We start from the raw sequence: 12,375 nt of genomic DNA, 5'->3' as shown, positions 1-12,375 counted from the left end.
TGGTTGGATTCATTTGTTCTTCATCTAGGCTTTATTCCTGGAGTATATACTATTCTTTTGACCTTTCTTGCTCCCTTTCTTCTTCCTCTTCACAATATATGTCGAATAATTTCTTCTTAGCACACTTATGACCTTTATTGTATTTGCTATCACAACTGTAACAAAGCCCTTTTGCTTTTTTTCTTCCAATTGTTTTGGTGTCAACCTTATAGGTTTTGGAAGGCTAGCGGCAACAACACTTTCGTCTTTATAGTTGTGAGTGGTATGCTCCTTGGTTGCCATAATTTTGCTTTCCATTTTTCTTGCTAACCTGAATGCCTTCTCTAATGAATCAGGTTCCCAATGGTGAACATCATGTTGGATGTTATCCTTTAAAGACCCTATGAACATATCAATCCTATGCTCCTCTGGAATATTTTTTACCCTTATGTTCAATTTTTGGAACTCCTCAATGTGCTCCATTTTGAACCCTTTTGTTTGAGACTTATCAATTGGCTAAAAAAAGTGTTGCTTTTGTATCCTCATAATGTGCTATCAATTCTTCCATAAAAATTTCCCAAGTGATAAATTTTTTACGAGAGCAAAGCCATTGATACCATACAAACTGATTTGGTTCCCAATATAAAGTTGCAATACATACCTTTTGTGTGTTTTGCACATTATTGAGATCGAAAAATTGCTCCATCTGTAATATCCATGTTGCAGGATCCTTGCCATCAAACTTCCTCATATCAATTTTTGGAATATGGTGCATCTTCGATCCAACATTAGAGTCTATGAAATCATGATTAACATTTCCTTTATTTGCATCATGAGTTTCCTTTACTCCCCTTTCACCATTAGTAACTATTTCTTGTAGAAAATTTGTCAAATCTGCCTTCAAATCTATCTTCAAATCGTCAATCTTGGCTTCCACGCCCTTTATCTTAGATTCCACGCCATTTATCTTATCTTCTTTTAGCTTTTGTGAGAGTGAAATTTGTTGCACTTGGTCTTGTAATTTTGATATATCATGTAGCATTTCTTCCTCTTATTCATGAGTCATGCTAGAGCTTTCAGATTTCTTACTAGGTGTTTGCATTTTCTTTCCTTGGGGCATCAGTTACCGATACTAATGCTCTACTATTCCCTTTGAATTGCTTCAAAAAAAATTTCAAACCAAGCTTAAGCAAAAATTTAAAAAATCTACACACCTTTTTCCACTTTGTAGGAGCTTGATATTGCCTTTGATGTATCTCTCTAATTTCAGATCATCCAGTTCTAAAACTGTGACCTATGGTAGCCCTCTATGTCCTCTTTCCAATGCCACCAGTCTGACCCCAATTTGATCCTCCAATGAAGAGTTATGCCAAATCTCCCACAGTGACCTGATTATAGACTAATTTAGTAGAGTGAACTTGTACAACATTCCACGAGTCATTGTTTTGACCTTTGGCTCTGAAAAATATATACAAGAAACTACAGTCCATCCTCTTTCTATACCTTCTTACAAAATTTCAATCCGATGCTCAAAGAGAAAGTTATGAAGATTTTCCGCAGGTCACCTGTTTGGAATGTAATTCATGAGTCTACAAAAGTACCAACTTCCTTAGATCATATCTCTGCAAATATAGCACAAAAAAGCTATGAAATTCGCACCCGAGGTTCAGCGTGATTTATTCTCAAAAGGGTTTTTTTTTAGCTCCTGAAACATCGCATAAAAAAAGTTATAGCTAAAATGCCACAATGACCTATTTGGAGCAACGAAACCCTAGAATCCAATGCTTTGACACCAAATTTTATGAAACCAGCTCAACGAAAAGATAGAAAAGATAGATCAATGCCTTAAAATTTAGCGTCTTCGAGGGGGCAACCTCCTTTACATTACATAAATGAACAATTCTTGTATGATTCAAATGACAAAACCTCCTTTCTATATATAGGAGTCTAAGGAGTCACAATATAACCCAGCCGATCTAACAATAATAATATAAAGCCACAAAAATAACAATAGAGGGATTCTAAGGGGCCCAGTAATAACAATATGGGTTCAATAGGGGCACAACAATATTAATAAGGGATACAACTACAATAGTAATGGGGTAATGACTAGTATCATAGGGACCCAACAAGGGTGGTGTGTGATAATTTGATCTGTCACCAATGAGAATGGGATCTATTTGACTCATTTTATTTGAATATGAAGAAGGAGGTTTAGACTTCGTTTTACTCTTAGAAGATTTAGTTGTGACAATAGTTGATGGAAAAGGATAGTTTGGAGTTGCACTTAAAGCATTCAATAACAATTTACATTGTTTCTTCATCATACTAACTTCAAAGAGAGAGGCATTCTCCTTATTCTTATTCATATCTTCAACAATATTGTATTCAATATTATTAGACCCAATCAAGGTTTTAGATGAGAAAGGGTTTGAAGAAATAGCTTTAGGAGCATTAGATGAAGGACTGGAAGTTTTCTTAAGTGTACATTTTTTTGTCCTTTTGACTCATGGAAGGTGTACTTGCAAAAATTTTACTTCTAGTCATGATAGGAATAAATTATTCCTCTTCCTCATCAGATATAGGAAGAATATAATTCCAAAGATAATTAGCCTCAGATACTTGTGTTTATTATTCAGTTGATTGAACTTCTTCCTTCTCTTCTTCTTCACCATCTTCATAAGTGTCTAAGATTTGTGTAGGAGACTGAGAAGGAGGTGGAGATTGTTTTGTCCTTTTGAAGGATATAAAATATATTTTAGAAGAGGAATTTTCAGCTACTTGTTTCTTCAAATCAACCACTTCATTAGAAAAAATTTTGAGAACCTTTTTTAATCCCTCCATATCAAATGGATCCTTAACGCCTTTCTTCTTTGGTTCATCCTTGAACGTGATTTTCTTGGCAGGTTTATTTTCTTCAACAGGAGTTTTATTTTCAAGTGCAAGCATTCTTTTTTCAACCACTATTAAAGCTTCTTTCATATTATCTACAAGTCTTTTCTTTTGTGCTCTATCTACAAACATGGCTATTGAAGAAGGAAGAGCACTGATATACCAATCAACTCGTACCTCTTCACTTGGCTTAGTGGTACTTGGGATCTTATTTAAAATTTTGTTAAATCTGGAGTTAAAATATTTGATATTTCATTAGGTCCAATTTTAATATTAGACAAATAATTTATCAAATAAGGAGGGGGGTTTTCATCTCCAAACTTTTTAAGGAATAATTATTCAAAATTATCCTAGTTATTAATTGAATTTGGAAGAAAAGAGAAGTACCATGATCTAGCTGCACCTTCAAACGTGTAAGGAAAAATCCTACATACAAAATATTCTTTGGAAACAAAATTGAGATTAATAGCCAACATGCAATTATGAATGTTCTCTTCTACTAGAAGGCCATCGTCAGGATTATACTTAGGTAACCATCTCTTTGGATATTTAGGAAGAGGATGTAAAGGGGGGTTAATATTTACAGCTCCTCGGATTGTCCATGGTCTGTTTTCCATTCTGGTAGAAGTAGGGGAACCAAAGGTAGTGGTACTAGTAGCAACATTAGAGGAAGTAACAATAGATGATGATGCTCTTTCAGAACTAGTAACAATAACAGTGACTATTGGATGAATAAAATAGAAACAATGGACAAAGTAGAAGATGGAGAAGTTTGCATTGATTGTGTGACTAAGGGAAGAGTAGGTGTAGGTGGAGGAGAAGTAGAATATATGTTATCACTCACAAATGAACAAGTGGGTGAAATAAGTTTCTTCCTATGATGATTATATTAAGGGAATTCAAATGGTTTAACTCCTAATTTTTCTCTTTAAGCTCTCATTAATATTCGTGAACCTTTGAATGAAGAAGTTACACTTCCTCCTGAAACTTCTAGCTCTTCTAAATGTTCACCAGAAATGGAAAATCCTTCAATATTTTATATGATAGTTTGGATATTTGGAGAAACAAGGGGCTCCGAAGGTAAAGGTGCGTTTATAGAAGGTTCACTAGAAGACCTGCGAACAGTACTAGGAGAAGCATGGGAAGGCTATGCAACTTTAGATCTAGGTGGAGGGGAATGGGATGAAGACTTGGAATTTGGTGGAGAAGCTAGGGGTGATGATTGACTCTTAGAATAACTAGCATTTTTTCTTGAAATATTTTTTCCATTCATAGTCGGATGGCCCTTCTTCTAAAATCAAAAATGTTGATGGCCAAAAATGACCTTATCAATATTTAGGATATCACTAAGTGGGAGGCCCAAGTTAGACCCCTTTCTGTTGAAAATGGTGGTTCCAACTGGTTTCAATGCGCCCAATTATCCACAATAAAAATCTTAAGTTGAAATGAAAAATAAATGGTTGAAAGTGGATTGATTAGATAAACTAATATAATATCTAACTTATAATATATTCTACATGTATTATAATGTGTATGTGAGACAAATATAACACTATCAGAGTGAAAATAAATATCTCCAAGATATAACATTCATAATCGCAATTGAAAAATTTTAATTTGACTAAATAGTTAATCAAATTAATGTTGAACACAAACATATATGGAATAACACTAAATCATTCAATGTAGTGGAAATGAACAAATCTTCACACATCAATAGTGATTGTACTTTAGTCAGTGAAAACAAATTATAAAGAACAATGTTTCAATTTAAATATATTGATTTCCTTAAAGATATACAAAAAGCAGAGAATATAGAAGTACCTAATTTGCTTGCAGTTTTTGCATGTTGGAATCAAAATGGTTTAGATATATTAATAAAAATACTTAAGTACAATAGTGTAATAGAAGATCTTTTTGGAAAAATTCAGAACCCTTTGCATGAGTTCGAGACCCATATTTATAGTCTTCTTTAAAAATAAGGGAGAAAATGAGTCTCTAATATCCTCTCAACTAAAATAAAATATCTTTTTCATAAATTAGTAAAATAGTTACATTTGAAAATAAATAATAAATTAGATGACTTTAAGTTGATGTTGAGCCAATAGCTCGCTTCCATTGTTGATAGATATCTAGAAGTGGCGCTAGCTCTTGAGGAGAATGAGGCTTTATATTTAGCTGGAAGTTGAAGACAAAATCTTGAAGAAGTGGAAGCATGTGAGTTGTCAAGTATGTGAGCGTCTTAAGAACTCTCCAATGACCATGGAGCTTAATTAATAGCTACCAATTGACCTCAATATTTACCAGGATTGGGTTGACATTTCGAACCAACTGATGTGGCTCATCCTTAGGAAAAGGTGGAAAAAATAATACAATCTTCATTAATAAATAGTAAGGATGCATCACTTTCCAGGGTTAAAACTAGCCGTTGAGGACTAGTCATTGAGAACTAGCTGTTGAAAGTAGTCGTTGAGGATGTTGTTGAGGACTAGTAATTGAGAACTAGCTGTTGGAGATTAGGTAAATAGAAATCCTTAAAAGGAATTATTTAATAATTATTAGTTATAAATTCTATTTAATATTATATATATAGTTATAAAATTGGTTTTAGGAGCACCAATAATAATATAGATAAGTAAATTAATAAGGAAATAAGAATAAGCTTTAATAAAAATAGTTGTTAGGATATAATGTTAAATCATAGCAAATTATAAGAATTAATAAAATAGTTATATAACAATGGAAAAGGGTATAAATAGGTCAAGCGCAAGTTTGAAAATATTCCATAAGGGAGATTGATATTATTTACTATTATAAATTTTATTTATAAATTAATATTAAGAATACTCCATAAATTAATAAGAGGGTTAAGAGTAAGTTATAAAAATGTTGTTAGGAGTTTATAAATAATATCAAATACTAATAAAAAATATAAAGGGTAACGAAAGGGAGGAAAACGAAAGGAGCACATAATTTATTAAAAGGGGGGTCAAAACGAAAGGAAAAAAAGAAGAAAAAAATGGGGGATAATATAAGATTAGAAAAATATAAAGTACTAAGAAGCTAGAGAATTAATTAAAACAACATTAACCAATAGTAAGATATAAAGAGGGGAGAGGAATGAAAAATTAAAAAGAAAGGGAGAAGAGACAAGAGGATCATAAGGAGAGAGCTGAAATCGAGCTCCTACTGAGCTTCCAACCATCATCTTTGTTGAGATTTCTGGCATGCCTCTCAATTTCGATATCCTCCCTAAATTTCCCATGGTGGAAATGATCAACTCTAGCAAGGACTTTGGAATCCTCAATACAGACGTGGTGCTTGGATTTCTCCACATGTGCAGCTAAGGACAATGAGTGGGAACAATTGTTCCTTATGTCTGCTACATGCTCATGGATCCTCTGGTTAATTTATCGACCTGTTTCTCCAATATATGGAATACCGCAGGAACATGGAACTAGGTAAACACCTTTCATGTCCTTTGGGTCAATAGGGTCCTTAACCAAACCAAGAGAATTTCTAATGGTTCTAAGAGGTTTGAACGAAGATGAGACATTATCCCTCTGAAGGATATGGGCAATCCTATCAGTGGTCCCTTGAATAAACGAGAGATGAACCTTGGGGATAGAATCAAAATGAGCAGTTTTAACTCTTGGTCCTTTATAGGATTTTTGAAAGGTCTTGAGGCTCTGAGTTCTTCTATACCCATTATTTTTGAAAACTTCAAGGATATGAGATTTCCCTTGCTCTAGGTGGCTCTCATTAGAGATTCTTAGAGCACGGGTAGCAAGGGTCCTGATAACACCAAATTTATGAGTAGGAAAATGATGAGAACTAGCATGAAGATATTGTTCCATGTGAGATTTTTTTTGAAAAACTTGGTGAGAAACAGAACCATCATCCATTCTAGAGAGGAAAATGTTAAGGAAAGGAAGGTGCCCATCCACCTCAACTTCCATCGTGAACTTTATAGATTTATATTGGGAATTAAGGTGGTTTAGAAACAGGTCTAATTTATCACGACCATGGGACCACACAATACAAGTGTCATTGACAAACCTTTTACATTTCTTCGGGTGAAATTGAGATGAGGTTAAGGCCTTGGTCTCAAAATATTCCATAAATAAGTTAGAAACAATAGGGGAAAGAGGTGAAGCCATCGAAACCCCGTAGGTCTGCTCATAGAATTCACCCTGGAAACTAAAGAAAGTCTACGTGAGGCTGAGGCCAACCGATTTTCCAGTGTCTTGGTCAATGATCTAACTTATGACATCAATGGACTCTCGATGTCATAATTTGGATCACTGACCAAGACAATGCCAAAGTGGTTGGCCTCTGCCTCACCTCGACTTTCTTTATCTTCCAGGGTGAATTCTATGAGAAAAACTACAAGGTTGCGATGGGTTCACCTCTTTCCCCTATTGTTGCTAACTTATTTATGGAAGATTTTGAGACCAGGGCCTTAGCCTCAGCTTAATTTAGCCTGAAGAAATGGAAAAGGTTTGTTGATGAAACTTGCGTCATCTGGCCCCATGGTTGTGAGAAATTAGACCTGTTTCTAAACCACCTTAATTCCCAATCTGAATCTATCAAGTTCATGATGGAAGTTGAGGTGGATGGGTGCCTTCCTTTCATTGACATTCTCCTCTCTATAATGGATGATGGTTCTGTTTCTCACCAAGTTTTTCAGGAAAAAAATCACATGAAACAATATCTTCATGCTAGTTCTCATCATTTCCTGCTTAGAAATTCAGTGTTCTTATCACCCTTTCTACCCATGCTCTGATAATCTTTGATGAAAGACACTTGGAGCAGGAGAAATCTCATATCCTTGAAGTTTTCAAAAATAATGGGTATAACAGAACTCAGAGCCTCAAGGCCTTTGAAAAAGCCTATAAAGGACCAAGAGTTAAAACTGCTCATTTTGATTCTATCCCCAAGGTTCATCTCCTGTTTATTCAAGGGACCACTGACAGGATTACCCAAATCCTTTGGAGGAATAATGTTTCATCTTTGTTCAAACCTTTTAGAACCATTAGAAATTCTCTTGGTTCGGTTAAGGACCCTATCAACCCCAAAGGACATGAAAGGTGTTTAACTGGTTCCATGTTCATGCAGTATTCCATATATTGGAGAAATGGGTCGATTAATTAACCAGAGGATCCATGAGCGCATTGCGGACATAAGGCACAATCATTCGCGATCATCAGCCTTATATGAGCATGTGGATAAATCCAAGCACCATGTCTGTATTGAGGATTCAAAAGTCATTGCTAGAGTTGATCATTTCCACCATAGGAAACTTAGGGATGCTATCGAAATTGAGAGGCATGCTAGAAATATCAACTGAGATGATGTTTGGAAGCTGAGTAGGAGCTGGATTTTAGCCCTCTCCTTATGATCCTCTTGTCTCTTCCCCCTTTCTTTTTATTTTTTCCTTCCTCTCCCCTCCTTTTATATTACTATTGGTTAACTTTATTTTAATTAATTCTCTAGCTTCTTAGTACTTGATATTTTTCTAATCTTATATTATCCCCCCTTCGTGCACCCCCCCCCCGACCTTTTTTTTTCTTTGGTTTTGACCCCCCTTTTAATACATTATGTGCTCCTTTTGTTTTCCTTCCTTTCCTTACTTTTTATAGTTTATATTAGTATTTGATATTATTTATAAACTCCTAAAAATGGTTTTATAACTTACTCTTAACCCTCTTATTAATTTATGGAGTATTCTTAATATTAATTTATAACTAAATTTTATAATAGTAAATAATATCAATCTCCCTTATGGAATATTTTGAAACTTGCGCTTGACCTCTTTATACCCTTTTTCGTTTTAATTATATAACTATTTTATTAATTCTTATAATTTATTATGATTTAACATTATATCTTAAGAACTATTTTTATTGAAGCTTATTCTTATTCCCTTATTAATTTACTTAACTATATTATTATTATTGGTGCTCCTAAAACCAAGTTTATAACTATATTTATAATATTAAATAGAATTTATAACGAATAAATATTAAATAATTCCTTTTTAGGATTTCTAGTTACCTAATCTCCAACGACTAGTTCTCAACGGCTAGTTCTCAACGACTAGTCCTCAATGACTAGTTTTTAGCGGCTAGTTTTAACCCTGGACAATGATGCATCCTTATTATTTATTCATGAAGATTGTATAATTTTTTCCACCTTGTCCTAAGGATGAACCACATCATTTGGTTTGAAACGTCATCCCAATCCTAAAAATGTGATTAATTCGAAAGACATTTATCTTCATTATGGATCACAAAAGTCTCAGATCTAACATTATTACTCAATATTAATCTTTGACAACTATTCAACCCTTCTACCAAATTCTAATCTCTCATCCATCTAAGTTTTGTGTAATGATTTCAAATCTAGAAATGCATCCTCTTCATAATTTGAAATTAAATTTTCGTCCAAAAGAGGATGGGTGATAGACTGAGTGAAAGTGCATGAAATATTTTGAGTATCATTAACTAAGTTTCTGACTAAATGAATTATGTCCCTCCAATTCCCTAAAACAATGGACTTGCACATTTCATAAATCTTGAGAAAATTGTGTTTTATTCTATTTTTATCCATTTTCCACTCAAGGAGATCATTCAGACTTAGTTTAGCCTCATCATTTTGTCTCTCCATGTTAACTAGCTCATCGACCAATGAAGAGCTCAACTTGCACTGCACCTGTATCAAGCTTAGTTTATTACAAATTATTTGTTGTTGTTTGACAAGATGTGAATTGATTTCAAGGGATTCATGTTTGAACTCAGTGAGATTGTATGCTTCAAATTTTTATTTTACTAGGATTTTATGCAATTCCTTTATTTGATCATCACATTTTTTCTGTTCTTCAAAGTGATAACCCTTGAATAGCTTGACCTGTTCTTGTAGTTCTATTTGAGATTGGGCTACTTGATGTTCTAGTTATCATATCCTCTCATCCTTTTCTTGAATAAAATATTTGATATGGGTTGTTTTATCAATAGTGGTTGAATCATATGCCCCTGCATATTGAGCCAACTCTTGCAAGGAAGTAGAGTTTGGAGGATATACCTAATTTTTTGCCTTCCTTTTATTCCTGCTTTTCTTAATTACTCCCTTATGTTAAGGATGATAAAATATTTCAATTGGGAGTATTTCCTCAATGTTCAATTGAATCTTTGTAGTAGGATGAGTAGGAATTACTTCTACATTGACCCAAGTGTTGAGAGAAATTTTAACAAGGGGAACGATGTGTCAAGAGAAGTCTATGTAGGATTAGGAGTGGCAAGGATTATTTGCAGAGTGAAAACATTTGAAGCATTGTATCCAAGACTTCTTTTTCCTCAGTCGTGTCATTTGGAGTTGATATATTGTCTAAATATGATTTCCATCCTTTGTTCAAATCATTGACCAGAGGATTTGATGAAGAAAATTGCTCTACCGAAGAAATTTATAATGGTGTGGAAATGTGAGGCATTGACTGTGATGTAGAATTGATGTCTTTATCTATAGAACCATATCCCACGGGAATCTTAAGAAAATGAATTTGTAACAAGGCTCTTTTGGAATCTCTGAAATAATAAAGTGTTGAAAATTGTTTGGGGACAATTGCGTGGCTTTTAAAAAAATTGACTCATAAATGGAATCCATGACATATGCCAACATGTAAAAAGGTCACATACTAGAGACAAACTTTTGCAATAGAAAATGAAGACTGTGCCTAGCCATGTTGTCTAATAAATTTTGAGCCCAATCAAAGACATAACCATGAGAGACATCCTCAATAAGAGGGACCCAGTCACTCGGGAAGTGAAAAACATTTTGTTTGACATATAAATGACATCACATATAAGCAATGTACGAAAAAGGGGATGCAATGGAAGAAATTGAATATTTTCACATAGATTCTTCTATAAACTTACTAGAGTTTCACATTCATCCTCTAATCATTTGGGGTAAATTTTCCTTGTTACTTTAACATTCCTTATTAACAAAATGCTCCACAAATTGAGCATTATATACAACTTCAGGTTGGGGAAAATGATACATACCACGAAGGCTTTCAAACTTTAAATACCCAATTATGATGCCTCTGTGGGAAAAAAACAATCATTCACTAATATCTACCTCTTCCACTACCCAACTTAACATATCTATGTATGAGAGTAATGTCGGTCGGGCTCTAATCTTATGAAGTTGAGACCTCACGACATCACTAATTGTTGGTGAAAAGTCAATAAACCAACTTAGTTTTTTATCATGATAATTGGTGAATCCTCTGTCTCCTTTGGAAACTATTCTTAAAATAACTCCTAAATGGTATTCCACGATTTAGAACTAGAATCTGTTGTGTAGATTGTTGTAACAACCCTATTCAAAAATCCATGTAATAAAATTAATAAAGGAAAAATAAGACCTTAGTCATGGGACACGTATTCCAAGTTTAATGTTGGGCAAAAACATATTGATGGGGATAACTTCTGATTAATTAATGGATATGGAAATTGGAAAAGGAAATCGAAAAGGATTTGGAAAGGCAAAGTGGAATTAATTGGCATTTTATTTATGAAAAAAATGAAAATTAGGAGAAAAGGAAGGTGAAAAGTTACAAGTTGCATGTGAGGAGGAAAATGAAAGAAAATAATGGAAAATTGAAGAAAATAGAGGCCTCATTAATAAAAAGGCTTATGAGGATTAGTTTGTAGCTTTTGTATGTTCAATTTTGGAGCTCCCAGTTTCTGCTCTCTCTCTCTCTCACACTCTTGAACACTTAGATTTTTCTTCGAGCACTCTTGGAGGAGTGTGGCATAATTGGTGTTTTGGAGAAAAAAGGAAAAGGAAGAGTAGGAAAATGAAAGAGGACATCGGGATCAACAACTACAACATTGTTTTCTTGCATCTACCGAGTTGCATGTATGATTTCCTTTGTAGTTTTGGCATGCATGTCACCTGTGTGTGGTTTCTTAGTCATGATATGTCATTGGCATGGAGGATTTCCTGGATTGATGGTGGATTAGCCTAGCCTTTCTATTTCCTAGATAGTCATGGTGTTGTGGGTGTCTTTCCTTTTGTTTTTTAATTGGTTCTTATGTTCCGTTGGCTGTGGATTTAGTTACTAATTCCTAGAAGCCTTGGTTGGACAAACGCTCTAGAATCCATTTAACAACTTGGGTTGAGTTACTAGTCCTGGAAGCCTTGGTTAGAAAAACGCTTTGGAAGCCTGACAATATCTGTGGATTAAGTCACTAGTACTGGAAGCCCTGGTTGGAACAAACGATCCAAAGCCCTTGACAACTAGGTAGAGATCAATCTAGTGATGGTTAGTGATTTCCGACTGTGAGGTGGAATCATTGGTTGAGGGTTGGGGTGATTGCGTCTGGAAGCCCTGGTTTGGTTTTGTTGGATTTGTTCCATGATATCCCACATTCATTCTTGTAATATGGCATGGGGGTGAATGGCTAAAAGAAATATTTGGTTCAACCAATCTACGGT

This window comes from Pinus tabuliformis, chromosome 5_1 (assembly GCF_031772625.1).
Source record: "Pinus tabuliformis cultivar Carrire ecotype Pingquan chromosome 5_1, CPIR1, whole genome shotgun sequence".
Taxonomy (NCBI): Eukaryota; Viridiplantae; Streptophyta; class Pinopsida; order Pinales; family Pinaceae; genus Pinus; species Pinus tabuliformis.
Note: the sequence above shows the minus strand (reverse complement) of the source record.